Source organism: Panicum virgatum, chromosome 6N, assembly GCF_016808335.1.
Source record: "Panicum virgatum strain AP13 chromosome 6N, P.virgatum_v5, whole genome shotgun sequence".
NCBI lineage: Eukaryota > Viridiplantae > Streptophyta > Magnoliopsida > Poales > Poaceae > Panicum > Panicum virgatum.
In genome coordinates this window covers 41981240-42003445 of record NC_053150.1, presented here as the reverse complement: position 1 = coordinate 42003445, position 22206 = coordinate 41981240, and positions in this window count along the sequence as shown.

The window sequence follows — 22206 nt, the reverse complement described above, 5'->3', positions numbered from 1 at the left end:
GAGTTCCCAGATTCACTGGACGTTCCGGTCAGACCGGTCCTGTGGCTGGTCAGACCGGTCGAACCGGTCAGACCGCCGCTGTGGCCGGTCAGACCGGTCGACTTGCTGTCGGCCTTCTTCTTCTTGTCTTGCACCCCAGGTGTTTTTGCGGCTTGAGGGTTCTTCAATGTCAGCTTCTTGTCAGGTCTTTCATCACAAATGACTACATTTTTCCCCTTGGTTGATTCGGCTTGACTCGGCCGAACTAGCACTTTAGGATTATTCAATTCTAACATATGCACTGGGAAAGAATTTTGATCAACCTGTATAGTAGGAATAACCAATCATCCTTCATTAATGGCTGATTGAATCTGTCTACGTAACATATTGCAATCATTAGTATCATGTGAAAAAGTATTATGGAGCTTGCAATATGCTCGCCGCTTCAACTCTTTAAGCGGCGGTACAGTATGTGACATCTTGATGTATCCAAGTCTATATAACTCATCAAATATTCTTTCACACTTGGATACATCAAAAGTAAATTTTTCGTCTTGCCGATTTTTGTGAATCAGTTTAAGAGCAGAATAAGTAAACGGTTTGGCTTGAGATGGCCAAACAAACTCAACATCATATACATCATTAGACTCATCATCTGAACAATCTGAAGTACAATCTAAAGCATGCACACTAGAACGATGATGGCAATGAGATTCTTGAGATTCTTTGCTTCGGCTTTCTATAGCCAAAGCACTTTGATGCATCTGAGTGACAGTAAAGAAATCATAGCCCTCTAATCTTTTTTTAATATGAGAGCGCAAGCCATTAAAAGCCAAATTAGCTAGGTCTTTTTCTGCAATATTCACACTAAACCATTGGTTTTTTGTATCACGGAATCGTCTTATGTAATCATTAACAGATTCATCACGCGATTGTCTAACCGATGTCAAGTGAGATAATTTAAGCTCGTCATGCCCACAGAAAAAGTGCTCATAGAACTTCTGCTCTAATTGTTCCTATGAGCCAATAGAATTAGGTGCCAAAGAAGAAAACTAGAAGAAAGCGGTTCCAGTTAGAGATAAAGAAAATAAACGCACTTTCAACTCGTTTATTGAACCAGCGTCTCCTAATTAGGCAATATACTGACTAATATGCTCAAAAGTACTCCTAGTATCTTCCCCACTGAACTTAACGAATTCAGGCAACCTAAAACCAGTAGGGTATGCAACTGAATCAAACGAAGTAGGATACAGTTTTTGATATGTGCGAGTTTTGCTTCTAACATCCACTCCAAAGCTTTCTCTAAGAAGATTAGCCAAATTATTCTTATAATCAGCAAGCGCTTTGTCAAAATGACTCGAAGAATTTGGCTATGTGGATGTAGGGACGTCATGCTGGTTTGGAACAGGATGACCGGACGGACTGGTCGGACCAGTGGGGGGAAACAGTCTGACCGGACTGGTAAGTCAGTCTGACCGGTCTTTGCTGATTTTGCCAGTGCAGTACGTATCGGTCGAACATCTCGTCGGAGATAGGACCGATGTGTGGCACTGAGTTCCTGGGAGGTTCTGGTGGTATGTACGAAACAATCTCATTTGTTCGGCTAATGTTGGCCGAACCAGGAATACTCATAACGGGGTCAGTGTACGTGGGTGTCATAGTTTGACCACTAAAATAATTCATCGGCATCCCATATTGAGATTGACTTGTAGGAGATGCTGCCGATGGTTGAGGAACATAAAATTCAGAAGTAAAAACAGATGGATGTTCATCAGCTATTTTTGGTTTCTTACCAGCCGATTCTCTTTCCTTAGAGATAAGCCAATTAACCCAATAAACATCACGCTCAGCTAGCAATTTCTAAATTTGTTCCATAGTAACATTTGAAGATGGAGCACTCACAGCAGGTGTTACCTCTGTAGATGCATCTGTGGAGGTAGAAGCGAAATCGATCTCCTTGATCCTGGCGACTTTGCCTCGTCGATCGACATTGATGCTCGCAAGCGCCGCTAGTAGATCTTCTTCATCGCGCTTCTTATTGCGCTCCTCCAGCAGCAGATGAACTTCCTCTGGAAGATGCTCGTACATCGAAGGGATGATGTTGTCCGAGTCGATTTTGGTAGTAGAGCCCATCTTCTTCGGGGTAGATTAGATCGGTTTTGCTAACCAAGATCTTTCTTCCCCAGCGGAGTCGCTAAAAAATATGTTGACGTCTTTTACGGGTCAACACACGAACGCACTAGATTGCGCGGCACGAGGAAGAGATCGATGCCGCTCCTCCTGCATGGAGCGGTCAGACCGGTCTAAAGGACCGGTCACCGGGGTGAAATCGGCGATGGCCGACGAACGTTAGCTCGGGAGGGATCCCGTAAGGGCAGGCGCACGTAGGGTTGTTCTAGGATCGGCAGACCACCTAGAACGCTTTCTGACGTCGCGGAGATGAAAGAAGAACATCAGATGCAGGTTGGAAAAGCTAGGGTTTGGAGAAAAGGTAAAGAGGTAAAAAGTAGAGTTTGTATTGATTCGATCGATTGGATATCCTTAATCGGCCGTGACCCTTTATATTTATAGGGTGGGGTGGACTTATCCAGCAAGGAATGCCTATTACAGATCTAGATCTACAAAAATCTTTAATTGACTCGGACTCCTCCTAGACCAGTCAGACCTATCGGTCAGACCGGTCGGTCCCCTGCCGGACAGGTTACAGCACCAGACCGGTCAGACCACTTGGTCAGACCGGTCAAACCGGTTGATGTCAATTTTGGCTGTCAACACCTGTCACATACCAATAGTGTCGGACAAATCAAAGATATCGCAGTAACGTGAAGATGTTGTTTGGTGCAACACCTTTTCTCATCGTGCATTATTGGGAAAAAATAAGGCTGACGAGCCTACCTTAGTTGCCCCTTCAGAAAACAAAAAGAAAATCACTACGCAAGAGTCACGGGGCTTTCACTACTAAAAAAAAAGCCTTTATTAGTTGTCGTTGGTAAGGGAATTTAGTTTCGGATTCCCGACCACTACTACAATAATTTTTTCTGAGGCGATCGAAAAATATTTTCAAAGATAGACAAACGCAACCGCCTCTGAGCAAAGGTCTCTGTAAATGAAGCATTTACAGAGGCGGTTGTCTGTCCGCCTCTGATAATAAACTAGGAAAAACAAAAAAAAAGAACAGCCCGCCAAGCCCATCACGGATCCGCCCGCCCTCCGCCGCCGCCGCCTGCCCGAGCCCTCCCGAGGCCGCCGCTCAAGGCCAACGCCGCCGCTGCCCATCGGATCCTGTGGAGGAAGAGCACCTGAGGAGGGACAAGACTGGGAGAGAGAGAAAGACAACTGGGAGAGGGCGGAGTGAGGGGGAAGGGAAACCCTGACTCGTGCTTAGATACTCCGGGTGATATATCGGTCCGAGATGGGCTGTTTGGGCTCTGAGATGGGCTCGGTCTATTAACTGAGGCGGGTTTTTATATGTGGACTGCCTCTGAAAATAGGAGTATTAACAGAGGCGGTCACTTTAATGTTGATCGTCTCTGTTAATCGATTTTGCGAGGCGGTTTTTTTAATCGTCTCTGTTAATAAGAAATGACCGCCTCTGTTAATGCTGGTCATTAACATAGGCGATTATTTTTTATGCCCGCCTCAGATGTGCCAAAAAAGTTGCAGTAAATCATTTTTTTAACTTAGAACTAACAATCTGAGACTAAAATGATATCTTTAAAATGAATGAAGTCATCATATGAGTCTCAATGTCGACAGACATGTGTCATAACACTTTTTTTTTGCGAGTGACATGTGTCATAACACTAAAACAATACCTTTATTAGTTCTTCAAATAAACCTAGAAAAAAATACGATCACCATGCTAAGTCGAGGACTGAAACGTGGATGAATAGGTTCCACACCATAAGAAACCTAATTGACTGTGCTAAGTTTGCTACTCTAATAAGTTCACTTGAGGGTCAATATTTGATCTTAAATATCTAACAGAATCCATGCGCAGCAATGATAGGAGGCTCGTGCGCTGGAGGAGAGCTGGAGGAGACGCTCCGCTCCCGCTCCTGCCTGAGCCGTGGCCGGAGCTCCAATCGGCAATGGCTGAGAAGCCAGCAACAGCGATGGCCTTGTTAAGTTTGAAAAGAGGATGATCTCATCCGTTTGGTCAAACACCAACCATTCCCGCGCAAGAACACATCAAACCCCACATTCGAGCCCAAGACGTGGGCATCGTGGCACGAACTCGAGTTCGTGAGAGATGGAGGTTTTGAGCGGCAATGGGAGGAATTTAAACCTTGCTTGTAATCTATAAATAGACTCTGATGATCAATGAATAAAGACTACAAGTGCACTGATCTACGTTACATCTCTCTCTCTTTCTCTCTCTCTCTCTCTCACTTGTTCTCTTGATTTACAACACGTTATCAGCATGATGCTCTACAATTGAGCACATAGAGAAGAACGAGGAGGAGATCGACGACAATAGCAAGGATCATTTCGGGAGTCAACCCCAATAGAAGAAGAGATATGCCTAGTGGATAGTTGTACCACTAATACTATACTTAGGGAAGAAACACTTGAAAAAGTACATTCTCTCCCATTTGGATTGTACTACACCTACATCAAACCCATACCATATGTTGCATACAAAGTGATTTTTCAGTTTGTTGATACATTCCAAACTTGGCATGGGGTGGTAATGGGCTTTGGCCCTAATGCTCTCTTCACAATCCTACTTGGCCCTTAATTTATTTAGCACAAAATCGTATAACATTAGAGCCCGGCCCTTTTAGGACCCTGTCCTTAGATTATCTAGGCAAAAAATTAAGGTCCTTTACCGCATGACCGCCTTGGCCATCCCAGAGTCGAGATGATGAGAAAAATCATAAGCAATTCAACTGGTTATCGTGTGAGTGATAAGAAATTCCCACAATCCTCAGATTTCATGTGCACTTCATGCAAAAGTGGGAAATTGATTTTGAGACCCTCACATCTCAAAATACAAGCTGAACCACTCAAGTTCCTTGAACGCATTCATGAAGACATATGTGGATCCATTCACCTTTATCGGGCCGTTCAGATCCTTCATGGTCCTTATTGATACATCTACAAGATGGTCACATGTGTGCCTCTTGTCGACGCGAAACCATGCATTTGCAAAATTGATTGCCCAAGTCATTTGACTTAGAGCAAGTCAACCTAAATACCAGATAAAGTGGATCAGAATGGACAATGCGGCTGATTTTTCATCCAAAGCCTTCAATGATTATTTTATGGCATTAGGAATTGAAATACAACATTCAGTGCCGTATGTTCACACTAAGAACGGTTTAGCAGAATCTCTCATCAAGAGAATAAAGCTCATCGCTAGACCATTACTGCAAGATTGTAATCTTCCAACAACTTGTTGGGGTCATACAGTTCTACACACTGCAGACTTGATACCATTGCGCCCAACTGCATATCATTTAGCCTCCCCGCTGCAATTTGTTCATGGTGATCCTCCAAGTATTTCCCATCTGTAGAAATTTGGTTGCGATGTATACATACTGATCTCACCACCAAATCGTACCTCTATGGGACCTCACAGGAAATTGAGGGTCTACGTGTGGTATTTATCTTCGTCGGACATTAAATACCTGGAGCCCCTCACAGGGGACCTACTCACTTCCCTGTATGCAGACTGTATCTTCAATGAAGATTATTTCTCGGAATTAGGGGGAGAATTCAAGTGCCATACTGAATGCCAGGAAATCAATTGGGATGCCATTGACACCCTAAAGGAGGATACACGTACCAAAGAAACTGAACTACAAGTTGAGAGAATCATTGAGTTGCAACACATTGCAAACAATCTGCCCGACGCATTTACCATCATCATTCCCCGCAAGGAATGTGCTGGAAAGAATAGAGGTACCAAACAAAAACTATTCATCTACCATCTCAAGAAGAGAAAGGTAGTAGTACGGCTAATCCTAAGGTTGCAACTTCCCGTAAGCGCACTAGAAAATAGAGGAATGAACCCTATGAACCGGTAAATGCAGCTCAGCCTCAAGTTGAGATACACCAAGTGGACATACCAAATCCACATCCCACATCAACAATGCACTCAAATCCTGATGATGGGACATCAGAATACCCCGACAATGTTGTATTGGGAAATACTGAACAATCGGAAGAGGTGCAAGAAATTTCCACCAATTATGTTGATTCTGGAGAATCATATAACAGAAAGACTACAATTGCCGACATTCATATTTCATGACATCAATTGCCGACGTATATTTCGCGACATCAATTGCTGACAACCTTCAAAAAGATCCAGATCCTAAATCCATGACAGAGTGCAAAAAGTGCTTGGACTAGAACAAATGGAAGGAGGCAATTGAGGCGGAATTGGCCTCCCTCACAAAAAAAAGAGGTATTCTCATCACTACCTACACCTCCCAAAATCTTTCCTGTGGGGTTCAAATGGGTTTTCGTCGTCCGGAAACGGAATGAGAACAATGAGGTGGTGAGATACAAGGCGAGGCTTAGAGCACAAGGGTTCACGCAGAGACCCGGCATTGATTTCAATGAAACATACTCTCCAGTAATGAGTGAAATTACTTTCCGATATTTAATATCTCTGGCAATACAGAAGTGTCTATCTATGCAGTTGATGGATGTCGTGACAGCATCCCCCTATGGGTCACTATATTCAGACATATACATGAAGGTTCCTGATGGAATCTCTGTACCGAATTCAAGCGCCAATCACAACATGTATTGTGTAAAGCTTAAAAGATCTTTACATGGTCTTAAACAATTGGGAAGAATGTGGTACAACAGGCTGAGTGAGTACCTTATTCAAAAAGGCTATTTCAACAATGATGATTGTCCGTGGGTCTTCATCAAAAGATCCTCCACATAATTCTGCATTATATCCGTGTATGTAGATGATTTGAATATCATTGGCAACACCCATAATATAGATGAAGCCCGCAATCACCTAAAGACAGAATTTGAGATGAAGAATTTGGGTGAAACCAAATTTTTCTTAGGTTTGCAAATCGAGCACCTTCAATCTGGAATATTAGTACATCAATCTGTCTACGTCCAGAAAGTATTGGAGAAATTCAATATGGACAAATCATATCCAGCTAAAACCCCTATGGTTGTTTGGTCCTTGGACTTAGAGAAAGGTGGTTTCCGACCACGGGAGGAGGGAGAAGAGACACTGGGTCCTGAATATCCCTATCTCAGCCTCATTGGAGCGCTAATGTATCTTGCAAATAGCACCGGACCAGACATTGCTTTCGTAGTGAATCTATTAGCAACATATAGTGCTGCTCCAACAAAACGCCATTGGACTGGAGGAAAATAGATCCTCAGATACCTAATGTAACACCCGGTTTACAAAAGGATATAAACCGAGCAATCATATACGTGCCAGGATCAAGTCACACGTATATACAATAGAATGAACAATATATCACAGCACATATCACGTAAAAAGATATAATAAAGCGAATACGAATGTTATTTATTACATTAATGACAAAATGTCTGATAAAAGATATAATAAAGCGAATACGAATGTTATTTATTACATTAATGACAAAATGTCTGATACAGCGGAAGCATAGAACATAAATGAAGCCTCTCGGAAGCTAGGCACCACAGGGACGTCGACTGGGAGACGAACGCCTAGAAGTCCTCGTAATCATGGTAGCTCCGGGTGAACTCCCTCGCGTTGGCAGGAACTGAGCAGCAGTAGAGTATCCCCAAGAGGAAAAAGAGTAGAGTAGGCAAGAGTGAGTACACAACTTATACTCAACAAGTATAACACAAACTATGAGGCTCTAAGGTTGGCTGACTCAACTGCATTAGCTTTTAATCTTGGCAAAATTTTATTAAAGCTATTTACTACAAGTTGATGAATTACCATACCCCAGTTACATAGTAATTAATCAAAATTAATTATGATACTACTGAGAACCAAACCAAACCAAACCACCGAGGTAACCCCACTAATCAAAAGGAGGATCTGGGCCGCTCATGACTGTGAGCACGGCTAATATACCAGTTTTACACTCTGTAGAGGTTGCACATCTTTACCCATAAGTCGTGAGCTACGCTAGTTGTTCATCACACTTCCTTAGTTGAGATGACTAGCAAACTCACTACGAGGCCGTTACAAAGGACCACGTTGGTAAGGGGTAACCGCTAAGGATTCAGGCTCCGCAACGATGGGGCCCACCTCGAGGGGGTACAAGATAACACAGACCAAGCCTCGTAGTGCAGGGACCATTGAAGCTCACCCCCCTCCTGCCCCATCGGTAAGTTACTCCCGAACCAAAATGACCTAATTAGTAAGCCAAGACCGTCCCATTTCAGTCTTGTGGTTGCGCGGTTGTCCCAGGTTGTTGCTCTAATGACATACGGTCCTTATGGAGAGTAGCTAGCACATAACACAGTGCGAGCCCCCTAAACCAAGTTTCTAGAAAAACCAATTTTTAACGAGACGTGAGCCACTCAAACGGGCCACTCCCAGAATTAAGTTGCATATACCATTAATCAAATTAATTAAAAAGGAACAAGTGTGTTATAGCGCAGCAACCTAGCACAACTAACCAAATGCAACCCAAGAGATATATATAAAGGGTATAAAGTGGCTAGGAAAGTCCTTATAGGCATACAATATTAAAATGCAGTATGAAATTGTATTTAAATGTTATAGGTGGTGTTCATGTTATACTTGCCTTCCTCAAAGTTCTTCTGCTACTCAACCAGCTCTGAAGATGGCTCCTGGTACTCCTCTGGTAGCTCGAAGTCTACTCGCGATCGCAACGCCGAACAATCATCGAAAACATACACATATATGCACACCAAAAACAAACACTAAGAAATAGTACATCAATACATCAAAACAGCATATAAAACTGAGCTAAAGCTATTCTACGTGTTACAACGATCGCGTGGACATAAAGAACGCCTAAAACGGAGCTAGAACGCGAAAACTAGGCCCAAAACAAGGTTCAGGGACTAAACTGCAAGAAAACTAAGGTTTCAGGGGCTTCTGTGCAAAAAAAACTAGGGACTTAAACCTAATTAACACTTTGCTGCAGGGCTAGCGTGCAAAACTGACCGGCCAGGATTGCGGACACTATTTTTGGAAAGGTCAGGGGTCCAAACGCTAAAACCTGGGCCTAACTGTAAGTACTTTTACACTGGTTAGGACCGCGGGTTGAATCTAGGAAAGTTTAGGGGCTCTTTAACAAGATTGCCAGGGCGAAGGGGTACGCGCGAATCTAGACTGTTGGATCGCGATCCGGTGACTCAGGACAAACCGGTGTCTATATCTAATCTGGGCCACTAACTTTAGATCTGACGGATCAGGTGAAAAGGGGTCGACGGCGGCGGCGCGAGTCGCCGGGAAACCCTTTCCTGCGGCGGCGCTTCACCGGAGATGATCGATTCCGGTGTTCCAGGGGCCAAAACAACTCGAGTTTGGGTCTGGGATGGCCTACGCGACACGCGTAATCCACCTAGGGCCTTATCGGGGTTCAGCGGAGCTCTGGGCGGCGTGCGCGATGGTGGGGGCAGAACTGTGCGGCGGCGCTCACCGGCGTGCGCGTGTTCATGACGTGCTGGGCACAGATCCGAGTGCAAACGAGTCTGTGAGTGTGCCCAGGGCTAACGTGAACTGAACCAAGGCCTGTGCGTGGCGGTGGTGTGCTGCAGGGAGTCCGCCACGGGGGAGCTGTGGCGCGTGCGGCGGCGAGACACCGGCGACCAGTGTTCCGGCCACTAGAATGGCCTATGTGCCAAGATTTCTAGTGCAAAACATAGAGGAGGTGGTGCTGGTGCTCACCGAGGCTCGAATCCGGCCGGGGTGGTGCGTAGAGTCGACGATGGCGAGGTCCGGCGGCGAGTCGCGGGCGGCGCTCGAGGAGGAGGCTGCTGCAGGGGTCGGGGTCGGAGAAGGAGAGGTCGATGGCGCACGGTGGAGCTCGCCGAGGTGGTAGCTGAAGGGGGTGCACCGGGCCTGCTGATCCATGAAGGAGGTCCGCACGGGCCCTGTGAAGGTATACAAGGGGTTAGAAGGGCCTGAGCTTCGCCGGCGGCGAGCAATCGCAGGAGAATCTAGCTCACCTGTGCTGCGGTTCTTGACGAAATTCCCTCACGGGAATGGAGCAGAGGCCGGGAAAAGGACCGGCAATGATCCTGGTGCCCAGGCGGAGCTCCGGCGGTGACTTGTCGGGGCTGGGGTGCGATGGTGCGGCGTGGCCACGGTGGCGCACGACGCTCTGCGTGGCGGAGCAAGGAGAGGCGGCGGAGCTAGGGTTTGGAGCGGCGGCTGCGGTGGAGATGAGGCGCAGAGGGACCACTGGTGCGATTTAAAGTAGGCGGGCAGGATCTGGGCGTCCGTGCTGTGGGGCACGCGGGGCGAGGATCTCGGCGGTGAGCTCGGGCGGACGCGCGTGAGAATGAAGGAAAGGGAAGAAGAAGACGATGACATGTGGGGCAGGGCTGTCAGCGGGGCGAGTGCGGGCACTGGCTGAGAGACTGACCGGCGGGGCCGGCTGGTCAGACTGAGGGCGCGGACGCGCACGGGCGTCGGGAAGCTGGCGCTGACGTGCGGGGTCGAGGTGTCAGGCCGGGGGAAGCGTGAGCGCGGCCGAGCACGGGACAGAGGAGTGCTGGGCTGATGCGGGGTGCTGGGCTGATGCGGGGTGACGGGCGTGAGCTGGGCCGAGATCGCTAGAGCGGGCCGAACAGAAGAGGCGAGGTGGTGGGCCGGATCAGTTTACTGGGCTGGGTTCGCTGGGCCTCACGGAAAAGAAGGGGAAGGGAGCGCGGGCTGGGCTCAAGGAAGGATTGGGCTGAGCTGGGATGAAGGGTTTTGGGCTGGATGGCTTTTGGGTTTGGGCTGAGTTTTGGTTTTGGGTTTCCGGTTTCCTTTCCTATTTACTATTTCAAACCAAACTCAAACTATTTGAATTCAAACTAGAATTTGAATTCAACCCTAGCACTCAAATAAATAAAACAATGCACCAGTATGAATGCAACAACAAGTTTAAAACTAGAAAAAAATTAATTACTTTATGAAGCAAAAATAAATTATAAATGCAAGGCTAAGCAAAATAAATCCTAGAAAATTATATAAAGCCAATTAAATTTATTATTAAATACTAAAATTTAGATTAGGTTGTTACAAATCCTACCCCCTTACAGGAATCTCGTCCCGAGATTCTGGGCTGGCTAGCAAAGAGATCAGGATCGGTCTGGAATTTAAAAATGGGGTGTTACACCTAAACGGTGCAAAGGACCTTGGATTATTCTTTCAGAAGACCCAAGACTCCAGCCTGGTTGTATATTCAGATGCTGGCTACATGTCTGATCCCCATAATGTCAGATCACAGACAGGGTTCGTTTTCCTTCATGGAGGAACAACCATTTCATGGAAATCGTCCAAGCAAACGATTGTGGCTACAACCACAAATCATTCTGAGATCATTGCACTATATGAAGCCTCAAGCGAATGCGTTTGGCTCCGCATGATTATAAACCACATAGAGCAATCATGTGGAATTGGTTCCATGAAAACACCCACCATTATCTATGAGGATAATGGAGCTTGTGTTACACAGATGCAGATAGGTTATATCAAGAGTAACATGACAAAACACATTGCTCCCAAATTATTCTTTCAGCATGAGCTTCGACAAAGTGGAGAGGTAAATGTCACGCAGACAAAATCTTGCGACAACCTCGCCGATTTTTTCACTAAATCTCTGCCAACCTCCTCATTTGAAAGGATTGGTATGAGACGGCTTTGAGAGTTGCAGGATTTAGGGGGAGTGCTCTTGAAAATTAATTCTGTTCACATTACATTGAACTCTTTTCTTTTATGAGTTTTTTTTTCCATAAGGGTTTTCTCATATAAAGTTTTTAATGAGACAATGTTGACATAAGCATATGGCTTATCTCTTGTTTTCCCCACCGGGGTTTTTCTGTAGATATTAGAAGGGCATAAAATACTTCTTAAGCTCCATGAGTTTATGATAGAGTATTCATCTCTTTTTTCCCACTAGGCTTTTATACTAAACGCAGATTCATTTGATCTCAAGGTTCGGATTCGATCAAGGGGGAGTGTTAAGTTTGAAAAGAGGATGATCTCATCCGTTTGGTCATACACCAACCGTTCCTGTGCAAGTACACAGCAAACCCCACGACCGGTCAGGGGAAGAACGAGATATACTTGTGCTTTTTAAACTGACTAAACTGCCCTCGATTAAAATAAAACACACCTGATTAAATCACGGTCCAGATAATTTGTGGAGGGAGGAACTGGTGGTTCCCCTCAAGCACCGTAACAAGCCTCGTTATTATTATTTTAAGTTCTTTGAGCGGAACATTTTATTTGTTCACGCTGCTGATACAATTTAAGTTTCTTGGCAGGAATACTTGCTGCTATGCATAAATAAGTTATTCAGAAGTTCCCTCTCTCTATTATAAAAATGTGAGACATTCTAGTTTGATCAAATTAAAGTCAAAGTCTTATAACTTTAACTAAGTTTATAAATAGATACACTGAAAACAACATCAAATTAATGTATTAATAATGCATTTACTTGATACTATAGATCTAATATTTTTTTGATAAATTTACTTAAATATGGTAAACGTAAAATGCTTTAAACTTTAGAATGAAGAGAAATATTCTCTCACTACTCGAATCATTTGCATAGAGGATGCTAACCGTCTTGAAACCCTTTGTTTTTTCAATTTCTTTTTAAGACTGAAGGTACGTGCTTAAGTGAGATGACAGGCCACCAGAGTCAATCGAGTGAGTCCCAATGTAAACCGACGCGAGAAATTCTGGCCGTAGCCCCAAGTTCGTTCCTCAAGTTTTAAGTAGGCCATGCTACAAGTGTTACGTGGGCCGTGGCCGAAGGGCCGTACACTTGATTTCCCGATAAAAGCAAGCAAAGCAAGCTCGGCCACCGCAAAAGTCCACCATGATGAAGGTGATGTTCGCTCGTGGAGCTAGGGGCGGAGCCAGTGTGGGGGCATCTCTACCTCCATGTTGTCCATTGGAGCCTCCACAAGTTCCCTTAAGAAATTTTGGCATAGTGAAAAGGAGGAAGGAGAAGAGAGGAAGAAGGGAAAGAGAGAAGAGAGAAGGAAGAAGAAATTGAGCCCTCCTTGGTCCAAACTCTGGATCCGCCCCCGCCTGGAGCTCTCAAGTCGCCGTTGCTATTATAGTCTATCATTGAAATAAGCAAAAAGTCTACTTCGTCCAACTTTCACAAAAGTCTAATTTTTATCCTCCAACTATAAAGCCGGACATATGGCCTCCTCCAACTCATCGAAACCGGGCAACTTTCCTCCATAAGTGGTTTGACGCTAAGGTAGCAAACAATTTTGAGTTTTTTAGGATTTTTCATATGTGCAACTTTAGAAATAAGGAAGTATCACCTAGAGAGCTCTAAAAATTATAATATGCCACCCTTGGATGCGCAGCCATCCTTGTCCTACAGTTCGCACTTAGCAGGCATTACATCATACTCGTGCCACAAAATAATCTTGGTGACCTCCCAATGCCATGCATATAAATAGGACAAGACACCAAAAATGATTGATGGGGAACATTGACCATAGATACTTTTTTTTTGAAAAGGACACGGCAAGAGATTTGCCAAGAATTTTATTAGAAGAAGTAAAATCACAAAGACATAAAACAAAGGAGAAAAATGGAAACAAACACAGATGCCACACAACAGCATATGCTGAACAAACAACTGGTAGGCCATAGATTTACTTTAACACACCATGCTGATGGCCAAACCAAAATGGCTGGTGTGATTAATTATTCAGAGCCACGCATATATCTGCCTTAGCTACTTGCGTCGCCAAAGGAAAATCCTGACCCCTCGAGCGCCTCCTCGACGACGCCGTCCAGCCTCGCCGCCATCTCTGGCATCACGTGGTTCCTCCAGTCCCCCGCCACCTCCTTCCTGAAGAAATGATGGTTACCAATGCTAAGCAAGCCCTTGACGATGTAGGCCCCACTTTTGTTCACCGCCAGGCTCCGCTGCTTCTCCATGCCGCACAGCTCGAGTATGGCGCGCACGACGCCGTCATCCTCCTCCACCTCCGAGAATGGGCACCCAACAGGGGCGGAGCCAGTGTGGGTGCAGGGGGCCTCCAGCCCCCCTACCCCCGGGATCTCCATTAGAGCCCCCACAAGCCCCCCCCCCTACTAATTTGAGGAGGAAGAAAGAGGGAAGGGAAGGTAGGAGGAGAAAGAAGAAGAGGAGAGCCGCCCTACAGTCCAATCCTGCATCCGCCACTGAATTGACCGGTGCCGAAGTAAACTTTTGGCAATGAAGCGGCCGTCTTGCCGACAACGTAGGTCACCGTGGCATTCAGCAGTTGCGCGGCGGCGCTGATGGTGGAAGGACTGGAAGTGGAGTCGACAATCACCAAGCCGTTGTTGTTCGAAGATGCAAGCAAATTTTTTGCTGCGGCGCGGATGTAACATCGGCCGTAGAGTAACGCTGCGTCGAGGCTTCGATTGTAGGCATACAACCACTCCGTAGGCTTCTCCCTCGCCTTCGCCAGAGGAGCCAGAGACGAATAGCACTGGCGATGAAGACGCTTTCCCTATAAGGCCCGAGATGAGGGAGTCGACGTTCTTGGCGTACAAGCTTCCGGCCGAATAACTACCATCGGTGCCGTCGCATTTCGGCAACGCAATCGCCCCGAGCATGTCCACGATCTTCTCAGCAGCGATGACAACGGCTGCCGAAGCGATCGTCAGAAGAGCCAGAAGAATGTGGCCCATGGCCGCAGGGGGGAACCGGATTGTGGAACTGGGGAGTGATATGGAGCAGGGGCAGATCCATCCATCGTGGGTGCAGGGGGGCTCGAGCCCCCTACCCCCGATAGAGCAGTGGATCCCCCCGGAGCCTCCCCCTTAAATTTTGTAGCCATTGATGGACGCTAGGGGGGATGAGATGCAGTTCTGGAGGTTGAAGACAACCTTTGTTCGCGATTTAGGCCTGCTAGCGACGTTGGGCTGAAAGTGGAGCATTGCAGGCATGTACTTGGGCCAATTTTGACCACTCGGCCCAGTAAAAAAATACCCAGTGCCCCAGCCCAACCCCCGCCCCCCCCAACCCTAGCGCCCCATCCCGTGCCCCCATCCCAGCGCCTCACCGGCGGCAGCGGCGCAGCCTGCTGCCAGTGGCCAGCCCTCCGGCGACGCCCCACGGCCGCGGCCCCTCACCGGCAGCGCCATCGGCCCCTACCCTTGGCCCCTCACCGGCGGCACCATCGGCCCCCGCCATCGGCCCCTCACCGGCGGGCAGCGGCGGCGCGGCGCCCGCGGCCCCCGCCCGGCCTAGCGCGCACTGACCGACGGCGCGGGCGCGTGCGCTGCGGCTGGCCGGCGGGCGGAGCGCGGCCATGGGCCATGGCGCACCGCGCACTGGCCGGCGGCCGGCAGCGGCCGGCACAGCGCGGCGAGGTGGCCTGGCCGGCGGCGGCTAGCGGTGCAGCGTGGCACACATGCCAGCTGCCACTTGCCAATGAGCAGCGACAGCTGGCAGAGAGTTGCCCACAGCACAGGTAATTTTGAATTTAATTATTTGAATGTTTAGTGAATCTGAATGCACAATTGAATATGCAGATGAAAAATTGAGCATTTCATTTCTTTTGCAGTATTTTGGTTTGAATAGCTGAATCACCAAATTGCAATTTGCATGATGTCAAAAAGAAATTTGCTGGGCTATTTTTCAAGTAGTAGCAGTACTCCTAGTTCACAGACACCGAATAATGAGAACACTACTAGGCCACCACCTCCAAAATTGACAAGAGTAGAATTTAGTTGCTTAGATATTGTTGGGGATCCAGGAATGCGTAAACCAATTGATGAGTATCCAATTGAGATTAGAGATCAGGTGAGGAAGGCATATGCTTTGAGGGGACAAACTCAACAATCACTTGGTTATTCATTTCATCGCGATTTCGTCACGTGCTTTGCAAAGAAAGGATCAAGATATTGTTGAAGCAGTGCATTTGATCATGGATGTGAAAGAACGCTTGCAGGATATGAGGGACAATGGATGGGAGCCATTATTTAAAAGGGTGAAGTCATTTTGTGATAAAAATGAGATTAAAGTGCCAAATATGGATAAGGAAGTAAATGCTAGAGGAACTTCTGCACGTAGAAAGCAAAAGATTACAAATATGCAATATTACAATGTTGAGATTTTTTCTAGCTGCCATTGATGCCATTTTGTCAGTGATGAATCATCGGTTCACTAAAGTTAGTTCAAAGTTGTTACTATGCATGGTTTATCTTAATCCATGGAACTCGTTCGCGAATTTTGATGTGGATAAGCTTGTGAGACTTGCTGAATTTATGCTGAAGAATTCAATGTTGCTAATCTTTTGTTGTTGGCGAGTCAACTTAAAGACTTCATAACCCGTGTGAAGAGAAATAGTAGCTTTCTAGGATGTACAGAGCTTCCAAAAGTTGCTGAAATAATGGTGAAGACTGGAATGAATAAATCTTATCCTTTGGTTTATAAACTCATAGAACTGACATTGATACTTCCGTTGGCAACAGCTTCAGTTGTGTCGGGTACCACAATTAGGGGCACCCTGGTTATGGGACTAAATCACCCTAACAAACGCAAAACGCGGCTGGGCAATCGAGCCCACAATGTCCAAATCCTCTCCAGATCCCAAAGAGGCCCAGCTCGCACTCAGCCCACGGCCCCACTCCGTAGTACAGCCCATCTGAGGCCCCCTCGATCCCGCAGAGCAATCTCCGCCTCGCTCGAGGCTACCCCTCGGTAGTTAGAACTCACAACCCAACCGCCCGCCGGCCCTTCTGACGGAGGCATTAAATGACAACCACTCCGCCACAGAGTGGGGAGTCAAGTGACGTCAGGCCACCATGTCGCACAGTAGCCGTGACCGGAGTCCCGTCCGTGAACTCCGGTCACTGCCACGCCATCCCCAGCACTGCAGCAGCACTGTGGGAACCTGCGATACCCAGTGCAGACGTGCCCGGCACTGTTCTCGCCACTGTGCTGCCTACTCCTCGTACTTTCTCTGCTGCAGAACCCTCAACCGACATGGGCGCAACCCTCGAACGCAGCCCGGGCCTTGACAGGAGGAGACCCTCGCCCGCAGGACCCTCGGCAGGCCGCCACGTCACGCATGGAGGACGGTACCCACCACAGCGACCACCACGACGCCTACAGGAGCCATCAGGACGCCAGCGCGATCTCCGCAAGACCAGGGAGCCATCCAGGACAACTGCCACGCCCGGAGCCTTACTCTCCAGTGCGCCACAGTGTACTTTCTACAATGGTCACCCGCTGCACCCCCGCGATTCGGGGAGAAGATGACGACTTCCGCGATCTCCCCATACATGTACTCCGCCCCTCCTTGTGTCTATAAAAGGAGGAGGCGGGCTCCTTCCCAAGCCATCTGAACTCATCTCGCATACAACCCACACATGATCTTACACGCTCAGACGCTCAACCCATCCCTTAGAACACACACCCGCTCTCCGGAGCACGATATTGGCACTTGCCTCAATCTCTTAGCAGAGACCTGGGAGCTTCCTTCCCTCTCTCGCCTCGCTTGTACCCCCTACTACAAGCACTCTGGTGTAAGATAGTACAGTGCACTCGCACACCTTTGCTGGACGTACGGCCCCACAGCTGTTACCAGGATAAACTCTGTGTGTTACTGTGTTACCTCTTGCATCAACCATCTAGGATTGGGACACGCAGCATCTTTACTAGTTAGTGCCAGGCCCCCGGGTCTGGACACCAACAGTTGGCGTGCCAGGTAGGGGAAGTGCTGCGTGCCTTTTGTCTTCGTTACCTCTTGTTTCCTAGATGGCAGACGGGCGACATCTGCTCCCGGCAGGTACGGTGCTCCGGTTCGGGAGCCTCGACTTCATCGCGACTGGCAACGGTTACGACATGGAGCTCCTCCCGGCCAGAACCAACCCCGACACTCCGACTCCACCATCCTGGCGCAGAAGGCGCATGGGCTAGCGTGCACGACAGGCACGCATGGAGCGGCACTGAGCTGCACGCCTCGCCTCCGCCACGAGGGTCGAGGCCGGCGTGTCGCAGCCTGCCGCCGCAGCGGAGGGTGTCGGCGTTTCTTCACCGCCGGACGCGGCAATGCTGCCCCCCGAGGAGGGCACGGTTACGCTGTCACCCTTTCCCTTCGGGATGCGCAACGCTGCTGCAACCTACGCCTCTTTGGTCAGCACCAACCTGAGCACGTACGAGGATCTGCCGGGTCACCACCTCCACTCGATCCGCAACCTCATCGCGTCATCACCCGACGATTCCTACCCCGACACCGCGGGCACGATTGCCGATGACATAAACTTCTTCATGGACAACTTCACGGCATCGGAGTGGGATTTCTCCGGGGTCCGTGACCTCGATAGTTTCCAGTCATTTTATCTTGTGGCGGACTACTGCCTCACCTGCTCCGAAGACTCTAGCGAGGCGGATTACAATCCCACTCGGGAGTGCTTCATGGTCGAGCTGGCGGATGGGGCCGTCGATGAAGCACCAAGTGACGACGGAAACGATGAGGAGCCCCCACCGGCAAACCAAGTAGTGGTGCCTGTCGCAAACCCAACTGCTTCATCAAGCTCGGCAGTGCGACAGGCACAGCTGGCGCAACTCAAGGAGCTTCAGGCCAAGCTCGACGAGGAGCGTCGGCAGACACAGGAACTTTGAACCGTGCTTGAGCAAGAGCGCACCATGCACGTGTCGCCCAGGAGCGGATCCAGGCCGACGACAATGTTGACAACCCACTGGACCAGAAAAGGGCTAGCCCGAAATTCTTTACTACGGCTTACCTACTTCAAGCCATGCCCGAGCCCTCTACGCCCGCAGGTCGCAACCTACGCAACGAGGTGCGAGCACTCATCTCGCATGCGTTCGGCAGCCTCGGCAAAGGCTGTGGCACTGCGCGGCAGGACCACGAGGCCTCGGTGCACACTTCACCGGGAGGATGGGGCAAGGCAGCTGCGGCGGACGATGCGAGAGCACCCTCTGTGCATGACCGCATCAAGAAGCCTCCTGCGAAGGAGCGCCTTCAAGACACGCGCGGGGGCACCGACGATGGCGACGCCCGCAACATCATCAACGAGAAGAAGTATGCCCCTCGATGGGGTGGGCGGGTTGACCCCAAGCATGACAGGGGCGTATCACCGAAGCCTCCGGGCACCCGTGTGTTGAGCCGGGAGATTCGCACCACTGCCTCCCCCCTCCCCCGCGCTTTCGTCAACCCACCACCCTCATCAAGTACACGGGGGAGACTGATCCCGCGCTCTGGCTTAACGACTACCGCTTGGCATGCCAGCTAGGCGGTGCGATGGACGATGTCGTAATCATCCGCAACCTTCCTCTGCACCTCGCAGACTCTACGCGGACATGGCTCGAACACCTCCCTGCGAACCAGATTCACGACTGGGCCGACCTGGTCAAGATCTTCGTGCGCAACTTCCAGGGAACCTACACGCCCCCTGGGAATGCATGGGATCTCCGAGGATGCCGGCAGAAGCCCAACGAACCCTTGCGCGATTACATCCGGCGCTTCTCCAAGCAGTGCACCAAGCTCCCCAACGTCACCAATGTCGAGGTCATTAATGCCTTCCTCGAAGGCATGACGTGCAGGAATCTGGTGCACGAGCTCGCGCGGAGCCGTCCCACCAGCACCAACAAGCTGTTCGACGCTGCCACCAACTTCGCTTTCGGCGAGGAGGCAGTCGGTGCCATCTTCGACGGCAAGATGAGCAAAAGCAAGGTGGACACGCCCGCAGAGGGCAGCAGCGGCAAGATGAAGACCCCCGCCAAGAAACAAAAGCTGGGGAAGAAAGGTAAGAAGCCAGCCCCATCGAACCAGTGCAAACAGGGGTAGGCGGAGGACTCCGACGAGGCCTTCGTCGCTTCCCCGGATCGCAAGGGTCCCCTTGGCCCCCCTCGGGGCGGTGGCGGCCTGTTCGACAATATGCTCAAGAAGCCGTGCCCTTACCACAAGGGCTCGGTCAACCACACCCTCGAGCAGTGCGAAATGCTCCGCAAGTACTACAACCGCGTCGCACACCACGACAAGGACAAGAAGAAGGATGCGAACGACAAGGGTGGTGACGACGGCTTCCCCCCGGTGGAGAATGCGTTCTTCATCTTCGGTGGGCCGACGGCGAACATGACCTCTCAGCAGCGCAAGCACGAGCACCGGGAAGTCTTCTCTGTCCAGAAGGCCACACCATCCTACCTCGACTGGTCAGAGGACACCATCTCCTTCAGCCGTGAGGACCACCCCGACTACGTCCCGAACCCGGGACAGTACCCACTTGTCATGGATCCCATCATCGGCAACACACGCTTCTCCAAGGTGCTCGTGGATGGAGGCAGCGGCCTCAACATCATGTATGCCCACACCTTGGAGCTCATGGGGATCGGCTTGGACAAGCTCCACCCCAGCAAGTCTCCATTCCACGGCGTTGCACCGAGGAAGCGAGTCCAACCCCTCGGCCAGATCGACCTGTCTGTCTGCTTCGGCATGGCGGCCAACTTCCGCAAGGAAGTACTCACCTTTGAGGTGGTGGGGTTCCGGGGAGCATACCACGCCATTCTCGGGAGGCCATGCTAAGCCAAGTTCATGGCAATCCCCAATTACACCTACCTCAAGATGAAGATGCCGGGCCCGAAGGGCATCATCACCATCGGCTCCTTGTTCGAGCACGCCTACGAGTGCGATGTCGAGTGCCTCGAGCATGCTGAGGCCCTGGCGGTGGACGAGGCCCTCACCGCGCAGCTACAGGACACGGCGAACAAGGCCATGGACTCCGCGCAGCGACACGCAGGCAGCTTCGAGCCCGCCGAGGGTGCCAAGGACATCCCCCTCGACCCGAACAACCCCGACGGCAAGACGCTGAAGATCAGTGCCACCCTCAGCAGCAAATAGGAAGTGGTGCTCGTCGACTTTCTCCACGCCAACACCGACATCTTCGCATGGAGGCCCTCGGACATGCCTGCAATCCCGAGGGAGGTCGCCGAGCACTCCCTTGATATCCTGCCAAACTCCAAGCCGGTCAAGCAACGCCTGCGGCGCTTCGACGAGCTCAAGCGATGGACGATCAGCGAGGAGGTGCACAAGCTTTTGGTGGCCGGATTCATCAAGGAGGTATTTCATCCCGAGTGTCTAGCTAATCCTGTATTAGTTAAGAAAAAGAACGGGAAATGGTGGATGTGCGTAGATTACACCGGTTTAAATAAAGCATGTCCTAAAGTTCCCTTTTCTTTGCCACGTATTGATCAAATCGTTGATTCAACTGCGGGATGTGAACTTTTATCCTTTCTTGATGCATATTCCGTTTACCATCAAATCAAGATGAAAGAGTCCGACCAGCTCGCGACTTCTTTTATCACCCCTTTCGGCATGTACTGCTACATCACGATGCCCTTTGGCCTTAGAAACGCCGGAGCTATGTACCAGCGATGTATGCTCCACGTATTTAAGGATCATATAGGGTGAACCGTAGAGGCATATGTCGACGACATCGTCGAAAAATCCAGGAAGGCGAACGACCTGGTAGCTGATCTCAGGATCACGTTCGATTGCCTTAGGGCCAAAAGAGTAAAGCTCAACCCTGAGAAGTGCGTGTTCAGAGTCCCTCGAGGCATGCTCTTGGGTTTCATCGTCTCCCAGCGAGGCATCACTCGGATGGGCCCGATCCGAGACCTAAAGGGGTACAGAAGGTCATGGGTTGCCTAGCAACCCTCAGCCGCTTCATCTCACGCCTCAGTGAAAAAGGCTTGCCTCTGTATCGAATCGTGAGAAAATCCGAATGCTTTTCGTGGACCCCCGAGGCCCAAGAGGCCCTTGACAAACTCAAGACGTAGCTTACTAGCGCTTCAATCCTAACGTCGCCGATGGACAGCGAGTCCCTCTACCCATACGTGGCAGCCACGACCCAGGTCGTCAGTGCGGCCATCATTGTGGAACGACAAGAGGAGGGTCATGCTCTGCCTGTCCAGAGGCCGATATACTTCATCAGTGAAGTATTGTCTGAAACCAAGACACGGTATACACAGATCCAAAAGCTACTCTATGCAGTGATCTTGGCTCGATGCAAGCTGCGCCACTACTTTGAGGCCCATCCCGTCACCGTGGTCTCGTCTT